Source organism: Peromyscus leucopus, chromosome 19 (genome assembly GCF_004664715.2).
Source record: "Peromyscus leucopus breed LL Stock chromosome 19, UCI_PerLeu_2.1, whole genome shotgun sequence".
In the NCBI taxonomy this organism is placed as follows: domain Eukaryota; kingdom Metazoa; phylum Chordata; class Mammalia; order Rodentia; family Cricetidae; genus Peromyscus; species Peromyscus leucopus.
This window is the reverse complement of record NC_051079.1, coordinates 15,767,998-15,782,166: the sequence shown is the minus strand read 5'-3', so window position 1 is coordinate 15,782,166 and position 14,169 is coordinate 15,767,998. Positions and strand designations below refer to the sequence as shown.

At 41.1% G+C, this 14,169-nt stretch overlaps 1 long non-coding RNA gene across 4 annotated transcripts in view; it reads right to left on the bottom strand.

The window, feature by feature from the left end:
• The window catches only part of LOC114691664, a 29,899-nt gene extending 16,298 nt beyond the window's left edge, over positions 1-13,601 (bottom strand). For all 4 annotated transcript variants that reach the window (XR_005089477.1, XR_005089479.1, XR_005089478.1 and 1 more), the window contains exon 1: positions 12,087-13,601. This is a non-coding gene — a long non-coding RNA (uncharacterized LOC114691664). The remainder of the gene's footprint in view (positions 1-12,086) is intronic.
• Between the last annotated feature and the right edge of the window lie 568 nt (positions 13,602-14,169).

The following is a 14,169-nucleotide window of genomic DNA, read 5'->3' as shown; positions in this document are numbered from 1 at the left end:
ATTCTTGCCTAGTGAGCAACCGGGGGTAGATAAACAATTCAGATCTTATTCACTTACTAGCAATGAAGTCATGATATAGACCATGAATCCTCTTCACTGAATGACTGCCTTCATTAAGTCACCATGCCCCCAGCCCTTTTGTGGATAGTGATACACAGTTGGAGACTCTGTGTATTAATGAACCATGTCAAATTCCAGTGACCAATAATTGCTCAAGCAGCATTTCAACAAATCCTGTCTTTAGCCCAATACCTACGAAGCCAGGTCTTGATCTCAACTTATGGGGGCCTAGCATCTCTATTTTATTTCATGGAATTAAGGACTAAATAAATACTAACTATACATGAAATGAAAGAGGGTGTATGGTTTGTTTGGTTTTTGTTTTGTTTTTGTTTTTGTTTTCAACAGGATTTCTCTACATAGCCCTTGGCTGTCCTAAAACTCACTATGTAGACCAGGCCAACCTTGGCCTTGAACTCAGGGACCCTCCAGCCTCTACCTCCCAAGTACTGGGATTAAAGGCATGAGCCACCACTACTGGATAAGAACATATAGTTTTAATTTGGGGCTCTTGGAAGTTAAATGAGGAAGAAATTTGCAAGTCTAGGAGCAGCATTTAAAAATAATTGCTGCTGTAAAAGGAGTTCACCATGTGACCAAGGCCAAATATCCAAGATGGTAGGAATACAGATCACATTTCTTTGGACTCATGTTTGAGCATTTGGTATCCAGTTTTGCAAAGCTATAGAACCTTTGGGAGGGAGGTGCGGCCAAACTGGAAAAAGGTTGATTGTAATTTTTAGTTTTGACTCATAATGGTACAATGTAGTCAATCACATAGAAAGAGGGTCTCAGATGAGGGATTGTCTAGACTAGGTTGGCCTGTGGGTGTATCTGTGGGGAAGTATGTTGGTTATGTTATTTGAGTTGGGAAGACCTGCTCACTGTGGATGGCATCATTCCCTGGGAAGGAAATTCTGAACTGTGTAAAGGTAGAGAAACCACGCTGAGCATGATTGCAATAATTCATTCTTCTGCTTCATGACAATAGATTCAGTGTGGTCCATTCTTAAGCTATTGACACTGTGACCATCCTGCAATGAGGGACTGTAACCTGGAACTGTGAGCTAAAATAAACCCTTTCTTCCATAAGTTACTTTTAACAAAGTATTTTATCACAACAGCAGAAGCTGAACAAAGACATGCATCAGTGTGTGCATTATTGCCTGCCCTTCTTCCTCCCTTGCCCTGCTTCCTAGTCCTCCAAGATATGAACAAGCAGCCTCGTTTTTCTGCCACCATAGCCATGTGCCATTTCCTCTGCCATTCCTTCCCTGTGGAGGAGTTTACCTTCAAACTCTGAACTAAAATAAACCTTTCTTCTTTGACACTGCTCCTTGTTAAGTATTTGATCATAGACAAATGAAAGGAGCCGTGAGATTCCTGTTGGAAGCATGCTCTAAAGATTGGTGGTAAGAATCAGTGTCTCTAGTTTGGGATTGTACCCAAATATCTCAAGTTCTCAGCCTTTGTCCTTAAACTCATTTTTTTCTTACCAGAATTGTCACTAGAATAGAGTAGGGAATCCCCCAAAAGTTCTACAAATGCTCTCTGTTTGGGTGAGAAATTTTGCTACATGCATCTGGGTTCCCAAAATGTTTTGTGAATATTTCAAAACACATAACATAATGTGTCTCATTCTGTTTTCAGACTGTCTCTGAGTGTCCTCTTGAAGACCATGGCTTCATCAAGGGAAAGAAATATGTTATATCTATATTCACAGCCTACATTCCCAACATAGCAGCTAGCCATAACTGATACTCTGTGCATACTTGTGGAATTTTCTATGATCATTATTAATACAACCAAAATAAGGTTTCAATATTGAAATACATAATGATACCACCCATGCTTTTCCTGCTTTTCCTGCTATATTTAAGAAGACTGTTGAACATGGCTCCATTTTACTGAACAGAGCCACAAAATGTGTGAGTTTTTGCTGTGGGACAGAATACCATAAAACTTAGCAGCTTATCATACCATGTTATTCTTTGTTATTATTTTCCACTTTCTATGGGTCAGAAATTGAGGCATGGATGAACTGGGTCCTCTAATTTAGCATTTCTCATAGGCTCCCAACCACATGTCGCCTGACACCATAGTCTTTTCAAAGTCCAAATGAGATAAGATCTGCTTCCGAGCTACACAATGACTGTCATCACAACTTGGTCCTTCAGGAACAGCTGAGTGATTCCCCAGTGATGCCTGAGAGTCTCAGTTCCTTTCAGATACACTTGCTGTGTGGTCTGTCCACCATGATTGCTTGCTTCATGAAAGCCTGGGAGCCAGGGAAGACAGAGAAAGGATGCTAGCAAGACAAAAGTCACTCTTTCTTAACCCTCTGAATGCAGATTAAAGTGGAATTTAAATTTCAGTTTGAGGTACTGAAAAGGCAGAAACTTTATCTTACTGTTTAGAAGTAGAAGAAAGGCTTTTGAGTGGTGATTGGAATTAGAGAAAGTCATTGGGATGAAGTTTCTATGACTGAACCCTGGAGGCATTATAAATACAGAAATGTGCATGGTCCTCCTGTCTCATTTGTGATGACCTGGGCTGCCCCAGAACTCTATACCTCATAACTATAAAAGTATACATCTCCAAGTATAGCACCTTGAGCTTGGCCTACAACCGTAAGCCCAGACAAACCTCTGCTTTATAGCTTACCTAGTTTGTAATAGTTGGTGACTTGCAACGCAGACTAACATAACATTATCTTAGAAGCAATAGCCCATCACTTCTGCTATGATATCAATAGATCTAGTCCATGTTGGGCCTGTACACCAGGAAGCATGGATCACTGCGACTATTTCTGAAGCACCCAGTCATAAGGGTACCAGAGATACCTAACTCCTTCCAGGTTGTACAGAGTTGTGTGATCTCACTGATGATCACTTCCTCTCTTCTCTCATTCATCCTGACTGGATCCACATGCAACATCAGCATAGTGTAGACAAGTGAGTTGGCAGACTCATACCATTTACTCAAATTTATTCAAAAAGAGAATTAAAATTTTCAAGGTATTAATGTGCCACTTGCAGAGGCTTCATTCCCGCCATACTGCAGGTCTAGTGCACACGCCAGGAACCTGCCATAATAGATAGTAGCTCAAACACACATGCTGCTGCTAACTTGAGAGAGACAACTAGGAACTGTTTTTAGCTCCATTTTAGAATCTTTTTTCTCAGGTTTTAGGTGGAAATTCTTGCCAACCCGCTGGGTGCCATTTGTAGCTGGAGAGTTTTCTTCCAGATCCCACCAAGCTCCGGCAGTCCGACAACCCACTTATAAAATAAATACACAGATGCTTATATTATTCAAACTGTTTGGCCTAATGGCTCAGGCTTCTAGCTATCCAGTTTTTACATCTTAAATTAACTATTTCTATAAATCTATACCTTGCCACATGGCTCATGGTTTACCGGCATCTTCACATGCTGCTTGTCATGGCGGCGGCTGGCAGTGTCTCCCTCAGCCTTCCTGTTCTCTCAATTCTCCTCTCTGTTGGTCCCACCTATACTTCCTACCTGGCCACTGGCCAATCAGTGTTTTATTTATTGACCAATCAGAGCAACACATTTGACATACAGACCATCCCACAGCAAATAGTTGAGCTAACAGACCAGGACAGGTATCAGATAGAAAGGGAAAATAAAATTACATACCTCATGAACTTTTCTCTTTAAATTATATTTTCCCATTTGGGGTAACAAGAAAACCAAGGCTTAAAGAAACAAGTAGTTTGTTCCAGGTAACATGTAAATAGATTTAAGAACACAACCTAAGAGCTGGTCAACCACACATGTGGCATGGATTGGTCAGATGCCCAGCATAGTGGCAGACCCTCCTATGGCAGATGATGGACAAAATTACCCTCCTCATTACCTTTTACAACTTACACATACACATAAAGTAATATCTCAGCAATGACTCCATAGGCTTGTGTGTATGAGGTTTGCTTTTCAGCCTATGGCACAATTTAGAGGTACTAGAACCATTAGGAGTAGTGTTTAGTGGAAGCAAGTTAGGTCATTGGGGTATGCTTGAAGAGCTCTTGAAAAGCCTGCCTATTGACACTCTCTTTGCTTCCTGGCCACCATTAGGCAAACAAGCTTTCTCTGCCATTCTGCCATTTCTAGAACCAACACATTCCCAAAGCACCAGAGCAAAGCAATCATGAAGAAAACCTCCGAAACTATGAACTAAAATACACATTACCATATGAAAAGTTTATTGTCTCGGTTATCTTGTCATAATGCTATAGAGCTTACTGCCACATGTGTATGAATATACTTTCTACCTATCTGCTTATTCCTTTTTCAATTTTTCAACTTATTTTCATAACCAGTTGCCATTTCAGGAATACATTCCAGGGATAATCCTGGCCTGTGATCTCAGGAGACACATCAGGTGAGTGTAGTCAGTAAGAGGACCCATCATGGTACTCAGGTTCATCAGCCTTCCAGCATATTCCTCTGTGCTTTGAACAGAGGTTCCTCCAATCAGAATATGGACTGGAAATTAGTTTGAAAAAAAAAACGGGTCTCCAAAAGATTTACAAAGACTAAAAGAGGCTTATAGTTGGGTGGGGGTCATCTGAGAAGCTGGCAACTGGAGCCTCTGAGATACTTATGCCAGAGTCCAGACATGTAGGGAAACCAGATGAGGATGCCAGCTCTACCTGAAGAGGGAAGCAATCTTTCTAGATATCTGCTTTTTGTCATAAATAACTTTAAGGGTCATAAGTTAATGGAAGACTTCGTGGTTGAAAAGGAAAAAAAAAATGCCCCCAGGCAAAGATTTCTGTGTCTGAATCCCAAGAAAATATAAATAAGTTCCTTGCATGGTATGGGCAGATTGAAGTTGCTGATGTTGCAAATCAGTTGACCAGAAAGTAAGAAAGTCATGTTGAATGTTTCAGGTGAGACTGACCTAGTCAAAGTTATCAGAAGATTGAAGGGGGATGCCACACTGTGGGCATCAGAGCTGTGGTCTAAGGCATGCTCATCCAGCCTGGGGTGATTATACAAAGGGAAGAGACCATGAGCCAAGAGATAGGGGCTGCCTCTGGAAGCTTGCAAAGGCCACAGTAGTGAAAGTTCTGCCCAAGAACCCTCAAAAAAATCATAACCCGCCGGGCGGTGGTGACGCACACCTTTAATCCCAGCACTCGGGAGGCAGAGCCAGGCGGATCTCTGTGAGTTCGAGGCCAGCCTGAGCTACCAAGTGAGCTCCAGGAAAGGCGCAAAGCTACGCAGAGAAACCCTGTCTCGAAAAACCAAAAAAAAAAAAAAAAAAATCATAACCCATCTACCCTGATTGCAGCCCACTGGGGCTTGCACTCAGTTTCTTACCACCAGCGTTGTAAGACAATAAATCTGTGTTGTTGGAAGACACAATGCTTGTGGCGATTTGTGACACTGTCTGTCAGAAATTATTTAGAAGCAATGTATGGTTGCCTAAGTGTGTGTGGGGAGATCTGTAGGGTATAAAAAAGTGACCTGACTTTTAATCTTGTGTATGGACAGGAAGAGCTGAGGCCATCCATGGCAAGTTCAACAGCACTCTGTAGTCAGGATCCTGGGTGAAAGGCAGAGCATGCTCATTTCACTGCTCAATAGTCAAGGGCTGTCAGCAAGGCTCCAGGCAAGCCCCAGACAGTCAGAGGCTTGGAGCCCTTTCTTGGGGATCACTGGAGTCACCAATTAAAAAAATTCAGGAGCTGCTAGCCAGTGACAGGCACCCAGAGACATTGCCTCTCTGACCAACTCACTAACTGTGCAGTGCTATGTATTTCCCTTGTCATGATTGACAGTGGAATCTTTTAAGGAAACAGAGCCTTTGATTTGCTTCATGGACAGTAGTGATAAGAGAAAAAAGAAAGAAAGAAAAAAAGATAAAAGGAACATTTTCTGTTTCCCACTCAGTCAGGACTGCTAGAAATATAGAAGAGAGAAACAAGTGTTGGCAACAGGAGAGAAACTAAATCTTGACAGGTTACTGTGGCAGCCAAGGAAAGAGAACGGACTTTGGAGGTCATGGGAAGGTTATTTACACAAGCAGGGGTGAGGATAAACAAGGATGAGGTGGTAGGTGTGTTCCCAGGTAGGCCCTTCTGCTGATGGGGGGCTGGTCCCATCTCAGAAGCAGTGCTGTACACACATGTATGTTTTCCTCACATGAATGTTTAGTAGTGGGAATATGTCCTTGAGGTGGATTACCAGACTAACCCTGCATTAAAAAGACAGCTTCTTGTTGCATTCTTTCTTTTGGATTATCTTTTCTGATTCTTCTATAACTGTTTGACAAGTCAGGATTTGCCACACCATTTCACAAACTTTGAACATCAATGAAGCTTCTTCTCACAGTGGTCAGTGATTACTGAAGAGACTGATACCTGGTCTGTGCGCAGAAAATAAGTGAGTGCTGACTGTTCAACTCTAAATGGGACATCTATATTAATCCCTTGAAGGTGTAGCAAAGATGGGGAGACTGGCTGGGAAGAACATAAGAGCTAAATGAAGGAGTGGAGTGCTGTATGACACTCTCCTGGGTTTGACATGGCTATTGCTGTCTTGAACTCTTAGCAGCTGTGATTACACAGAATTGGGACCATCAACATTCCATCTTGTTGCATCCATGGAGGGGAGAAGGATACATAAGGCCCCCATGCCTTGCTGAGAATTTATAAGCAGTTAATGTTTACTGGAGAAGGGAGAAACATTTTCTTCAGTGGTATAACTACTGGTAAGTTGTCCATGTGTCTATAAAAAAAAGTTACCCCTTGCTCGTGCTCCTATAAGTAACCCTAGTGAAACTCTTTGGTATAAATACACACACACCAACACACCAAAGCAAAACACATCCTTGGATGAATTATGAGGAACTCAGAAAGCAGCAAGAGACTCCAGCCTAGAGAAGGACACTGCATAGGCAGGAGGATATTGATCTTGGTCACCTGGGAGACACCATCTGTGACCTGAGCTGTAGAGACAGACATCCCAGAAAGGCCACCATGCAGTCTCCAGCCCTCATAACTGGCTAGAGCATATCCCTGTTCCAAGCTCTTTGCATAAGCCTGCCACCACCCTTCTCTGAACTTCCCCAGCTGCCTTGTGCTCAACTGAGTGGGAAGAGGCCATAGAGGAAGCCAGCCATTTGGCAGGGCTCCCACACACCAAAAGCTCAGAGCTGCACCCTGGCAAAGCTCTCAGCCATTTCTGCCTTCTTCTACTTCCCCAAGCAAAAAAGATCCTGATTGTAAACATCACTTTAAAAGCATGCCATCCACCAGCCGGCTCAGCTGCAATACATCAGCCTGAATTGTACTCATTTATGGTGAAGCATTGTATATTAATGTTTTCATTGCTTATCACAGACACTGGCTTTAAAGTGCTTAAGCCAGCTGTACTGAGTTATTTATTAGGCTTTCTTTTTTCCAAGTTGCCTTTTCCTTAAATAAAGTGTTTGTTTTACTTTCATACATTTAAAAATCTCTCTTGTCTCCTGCCCATCACTTGCCACAGTTGCAGCGCAAGCACCCTGTATTATTCCAGAATATACTCAATACCATTGAAAGCCAGGTGAACTGAGGCCAGTGATGCCAGTGATGCCCACAGAAGAGCAAGGTTCTAGAACAGCAAACAGTCTATCCACAGTCAGATCTCTTCTTTGTTTGCTTTAGTCCCAAAAACTGGATTCTACCTCCACTGTAATATTAAAGCTCATCAATGGTAATCTACAGTCACCTGCTTTGACTTCTAAAGTCAAGCTGTGTTCACATGCTCTCCTCCTGCCATTTGGATCATTTCTCTAGTCTCATGATTAATTATTCTACCACAAAAGTGACAATCCTGGACTGCCCTCTTTGGAAGAAGCACCCAACCACAAATGTAACAATCCTGGGCTGCCCTCCTCGGAAGTAGCACCCACTTAAGACACCTCCCTTCCTCCTCCTTATGAGCTCCTGGAAAGCCACCAGCAAAATAGAAAGCTAAAAGGAGTGTCTTTATCAATTTAACATTTCCAGATCTGTGAATCTAATGTTGGGAGTTTGAGTTGTGAGTTGACTAACAAAATTTCCAGAATCCAATAATTCTATAGTGAAGACCATCAAATAACAAAGCCCAACAGTAAACAGAGAATTTTAGCCATAAATATGGTTCCTCACTCTAAAATATGAACAAAGAGTCACAATTCACAAACAGAAACTCTTAAAATGTAAAAACAAAAAAATGAAGCAAGAGACTTAGAGAAAAAAGCAAGAAGTAAAATAAACATTGAAATAAAAAATATAGTTAGCCTTCAGAAAGAAAATAGATATCCATGCAACAAGAACAGAAGGCTATTGTAAAAGAAAAGATCAACCAGAAAATGTTTAAGAAGATTGTGAAGGTATTAGATAGGGAACAACCATACTTAAAAATTGCACAGACTTCTAGAGGATAAATGTAAGTAGCATCTAAGAAGTATATAGTGGGTAACATGATACAATGTAAGAAATAAATGATAAGAAAATTCAGGCACGAAGAAGATCCAAAGCCCTATAAAGGAAATTTTAGTAGGAGCTCAGTAAATAAACAAGGCAATTACAAAGATAAAATGCCATAAGTATTTGCAGAACTGAAAGGTTTTTTTTTTTCACAATAGCCAGGAAATGGAATCAGCATAGATGTCCATCAGCTGATGAATGGATAATAAAAATATGGCACATAAAAACAATGGAATAATATTCACTGGTAAAAAAAAATCAATGAATTTTTAGATGGATGGAGCTGGAGATAATCACTCTGAGTAAGGGAACTGTAGTAGTTTGAATGATACTAGGTTCCCATAGGCTCATATGTTTGAATACTTGGTTCACAGTTTTGGTGGAACTATTTGGGAAGGATTAGGACATGTGGCCTCCTTGGAGAAGGTGTGTCACTAGGGATGGACTTTGAGGTTTCAAAAGACCATGCCAATTCTGGCTTCCTGTCTTTTCTTCTCTTCTCTTCTCTTCTCTTCTCTTCTCTTCTCTTCTCTTCTCTTCTCTTCTCTTCTCTTCTCTTCTCTTCTCTTTTCTCTCTGAGAACCATGATGAGAAATGATTCTCAGCTATTTCTCTAGCATCATGCCTGCCTTCCTGCCTGTCACCATAATCTCTGCTATGATGATAATGGATTAACTCTCTGAAACTGTAAGCAAGCCCTGATTTAAATGCTTTCCTCTATAAGCTTCTTTGGGCATGGTGTCTCTTCATAGCAATAAAATGATAACTAAGACAGGAACCAAGCTCCAGAAGACAAATACAACATGTTCTCTCTTAAATATAAGTAATAGCTTTGACTCTTTGGATATATGTTTATATTGAGATTCTTATAGAGGCCATGAAACTAATAAGGAACCATGGAGGGTGATTCTATGAGAGGAGATGTAACACAGGTAGTATGAAGGGGAGAGAGTAAATGATTGAACAGGAAGAGTTAAAAGAGGGTGGGAGGGAAAGGTAGAGGGAAGAGTATGGAGAAGGATGGCTATACTGAAGACCTTTGGAAAATGCCATATGCAAACCTACTATTGTACAAAATTCTTAAAATATATACATATTATATATAAAGGGGGCGTAAATAGAGTATTTCTATAAAGGGAGGACAAAGCCTCCTCCAGATACCATCAACTACTCAATAAAACACCCAGTGTCAGATATGGATAAATTAGTTCCTGTTAGTATGTTACATATTTCTTATATACAAGTGTAGGTACAGGCAATGACAGCAGTAGTTAACAATAAAACCTTGAACTCTTTTTTATTTATATTTTCCCAGCCTTTCTACTTTGTCTCTTCATTTTGGGGTGTGTGTGTGTGTGTGTGTGTGTGTATAATTTCATTCCCTTCCATGGTACACAACAGCACATATGGCTCCTCAGTTTGGCTTTGGGGAAACAATGACCCCCAAAGCTTGCTGATTCCCTCTGTGGGGTTGTTCAAAACATCCAATGCCAAGAACCAGGAAGGGACTTCTAAAGGGTGTCATAGCATCATTTAGACAGAAAACTGGGGTGCTCCCACAATTCTTCAAATTCCTCCTTTAACCGTAACTTTCTTGTCTCGCCCCAAAACCATATTCTCCACTCAGCACACAGACCACAGCTGTATGAGGTAGAGGAGGCAAAAGAGGAGACTGGTTCATGTCTAGTTTCTGGGTATGCCCCATCTAGTTCAACAGCCTATTAGGATTATCCAAACTTTGATGTTGTCATCTAGAAAGTTGACGGTCAAGAACATTACAATCAAATTACCAAAAGAAAAAAATTACAAAAAGCAATCCTCCCCAACTAGATACCAGTTCTAACAAATAAAAATATCAGTATCAGAAATGGGACACACACACACACACACACACACACACACACACACACACACACAGAGTCAAAGTTCTGGTCAATGTGGTCCCATAGACCCACCTCAAATACTACTGAGTGGTGAGTACCCAGGAAACTAGGCAACATTGCAAACTGGACAATGCTAGCTCCTAGAAAAATATAAAAGAAACATTCACACTTGTGAATATTTTCATAGGTGGAAATGTGGAAAAGGTACCCATGCATTTAACAGAGAATCACACTATATCCATGGCAAGAGGACAGAAGGAAGCAGAGGTGATTGGTTCATGATAAGGAAGCTTGCATCCTGGAAGCCAGGTTGGGGGTGGTGCACACCTACAATAAAGCACTAAGCATGCTGAGGTGTGAATGGGGACGGAAAGTTTGAGGCCAGTTTGGGCTGCATAGGGTGGGGCAGGAATTGTCTGAAACCCCTTCCTGACCCTGTACCATCCAACATAGCCATTTCCTTAATTGACCCCCCACACACACACACACACATACACACATACCATTTTATGATCTGAATCTGAAGGAGAATGTGCCTTTTGTAAAGACTCAGAAGGGGCTCCCAAAGCACTACTGATTCCACTTCCTTCCCACCAAAAAACATCTTCAGCAATTAAAAGTTGAAATGAGTGTGCCACACATTTCTCCAACCAGGATGGTCGCTGGTCATCTTTATGGAATGAGAGAAGTGTGGGCTAAAGAGAACCATACAGTCCCAAAATATCTCCCACTGGCCTGAAATTTATTCCACTTCATAAACATGCCTAAATTTCCACCAATTAGAAATTCATTTACAAGCCCCTCTTGTAAAATGTGCAAGAGTGATTAGCTTTATTTGCTGCCATTCTAGAATCTAAAATTAGGACCAGTGGCTGGGCCTAATAAAGAAAAATTGATGGGCTTTCATTTGACAGAAAAATGCCTCCTTGTCCTCACTCCTTGTTGGAGGACTAGCAGCTCCTATGAATTGATAAACAGTTTCTTCAGGTAGAATCTTCTCATCTGGACAGCTCTAAAAGGATAGAAAGTTTCTCTCTATGGTAAATTAAAAGTAGTTTCCTGCCTTTCTCAATGGTTTGCCTTAATTCTGCCCTCAACAATACAAAATCTAATCTTTGGCACCGCATCAAATATTCTAACCCAGACTTCCTCTTTCCCAAGAGCCCCTGCTGCCTTCTGCCAGGTCTGTCATTTGAGCAGTATATGGATCTTGAATTGGTAAAAATAAGACAGAGCATGTGAGGTCATTTCCCATCCCCCAGAAAAGAGTCTTAATTAAGTAGAACTTAGAGATTATCTTTGACCCAAAATAACCCCAAGTTCTCTGTCTCTCAATGACTATGTACTGTGGTGTATAGAAGGATTTACATGGCTGGAAGAACTAACTAGACACAAGGCAAAGGGAAAAACAAATCAGAGAGAAAGACCCAAGAAAGCATAGTTGGGCTGGTCGGTTCTAGTTGGACAAGGATCAGGGAGTAGGGTATGAGAGATCTGGATGGTGTGTTACTCTGTATTTCTCAATAAAGTTCTGCTCTGGATATTTTAAAACCTAGTTCTATTTGTGCATCAGTTCCTGAATACTGGGAGACTCTAGTCTAAGCATACTTTCTAGGACCTGTGAGTTCTCATTCCCAAATAAAAACTATATTTACTTGATAGTTTTATGAGAAAACCACCAAAGACGAGCTTGAGAATGCTTGGAAGGCAAAGAGCCACATGACACTCAGGGGTGGAGACCAAGACTGACTTTAGGTCTGTAGGAATACCCAGATCCACATCTGGGAATTGTAGCCAGCAGAAGCCCCAGCATGCTGAATGAAGCACATTGAGACAGAGCCCAGGGGCCGAGATTCCAGAGTCATGGTCATTGATCTGTGCTTTCTTGTGCTTTTCAGTAGCAGAATTGTATCTGAAGAGACAACAAATCAGTATCAGGTAAAACTCTCCATAAAGTTGTATTTTCCCTCAAAATGTATTGAAGTCTAGCTGACAAAGGAAAATTATAGGTATTTTAAGTATGCAATGTGGTGATTGAATATATGCATGTCATGAGTGTATACATACATACATATATACATCATACATATACTCACAGTGTGAACTGAGTATCACAACTAATCTAATTAACACATCCATTGTCTCACATATGCTGTTTTGTATATGCATGGTGAGAGCACTTAATATCTATTCTCCTAGGACCTTCCAGGTGCAGAATACAGTATTATAAACCATAGTCACCATATGTTTTAGATCCCTAGATCTCATTCATACCTATTCCCTTCATCAGCATCTTCCCATGTCCCTCACCCAAACTCCCGTAGGCACCACAGTACTCTCTGCCTCCCAGTCCGACATTTTAGACCCCACATGAGACCGTGCAGCATTTGTCTTTTGATGGCTGTCAGATTTCACTCAGTGACCTCCAGATAATAACTTCTCACATGCTGTGAAAAACACCAATGATAAGGTTGGCTCCCACAGTACAGCATGAAGGAACATCACCTGCCACACAGGTTGTATTAGTTACCTGAAAAAAAGAGAAACTGAAAGAAGGTAGGGGACAACTGGACTTGTGGTTTCAGGGTGTGGGTATGGAAATCACAGAAACAAGAACAAGAGGCAGCTGGTCATGTTGTATCTGCTCTCAGGAAGCAAAGAACAATAAATGCCAGTACTCAGTTTGCATTTCCCCTTTTATTCAATCCAAGATTCCAGGCTCTGGAATCACATTTAAAGTAAGTCTAACCAGTTCAATTAATGCTATCTAGAAATTCCCACAAACACGGGGCCAGAGGTTCTAGATCCGGTCACACTGATAAACAAATGGAAGCCTCACCCAGGCATGTAGAAAATACATAGTGGAAATACGCTTGGGCTGATCACCAGTTGATTCCGAAGACTTACTTTTGTAGACGCTGGAGTCAGAGGAGGAGGTGGGTGAAGAGCATCTCCTAAGGGAGGTAAGATCAGAGACAAAAAGAAGTATGGTTAAGTCTGGAAACAGACTTTCCAAGGTGATCTCACTGAGAGTGGCCTATGTGATGGTCTGGTTCCCTGTGGAAACCAATACAAACCAGTCAGGATTACATTCCATCCTCTGCCTAAATGTGGGTATAATTTAGAAAATCGTGGGGGTATTTCTGTGGCTCAGAGAAAATTCTGGGTGTTCTTCCACTGAAACATCCATTTTTACACTTATGTTCCCCTCTAACTCCTAAACAGCAGAACTTTCATCTTTGATTTAATCTTGGGCTGGGGACACAGCTCAGTGGTAAGAGTCCTTGACTAGCATGAGCAAAATCCTTAGTTCAATCCTCAGTACTACAAAATAAATCAATCAACAAATAAAAATACTTAACCTGAACTCTAATTACTCTAGGGAACCTTTGTATTTTCTCTAGACAAGTCTAAAGTCCCTGCTACAAGCTATAAAAGTACTTTTACCCCATTTTGGTTGTCCCCCTTGAGTACTGTGTGGCTCTATTTTTATAAACAAATGTGCTTGGTGCAGAGTAGGTATATAATAAACTAAATGTTAAAAGAGTGTGAAAGAGAAAAGTGAGACAGAGATATCTCTCAGAATACCAATGGGGGGGCACTAAGACTCCATTGAACTGAAGAAAAGATTTAACTGTTATTATCAACTGTAATTAACCACAAGACTGTTAGCAGCGAAGCATCTCCAATCAAATGATAGAGTTGATAGAGACTGAAAGTTCTATGGCTATTCCTCAG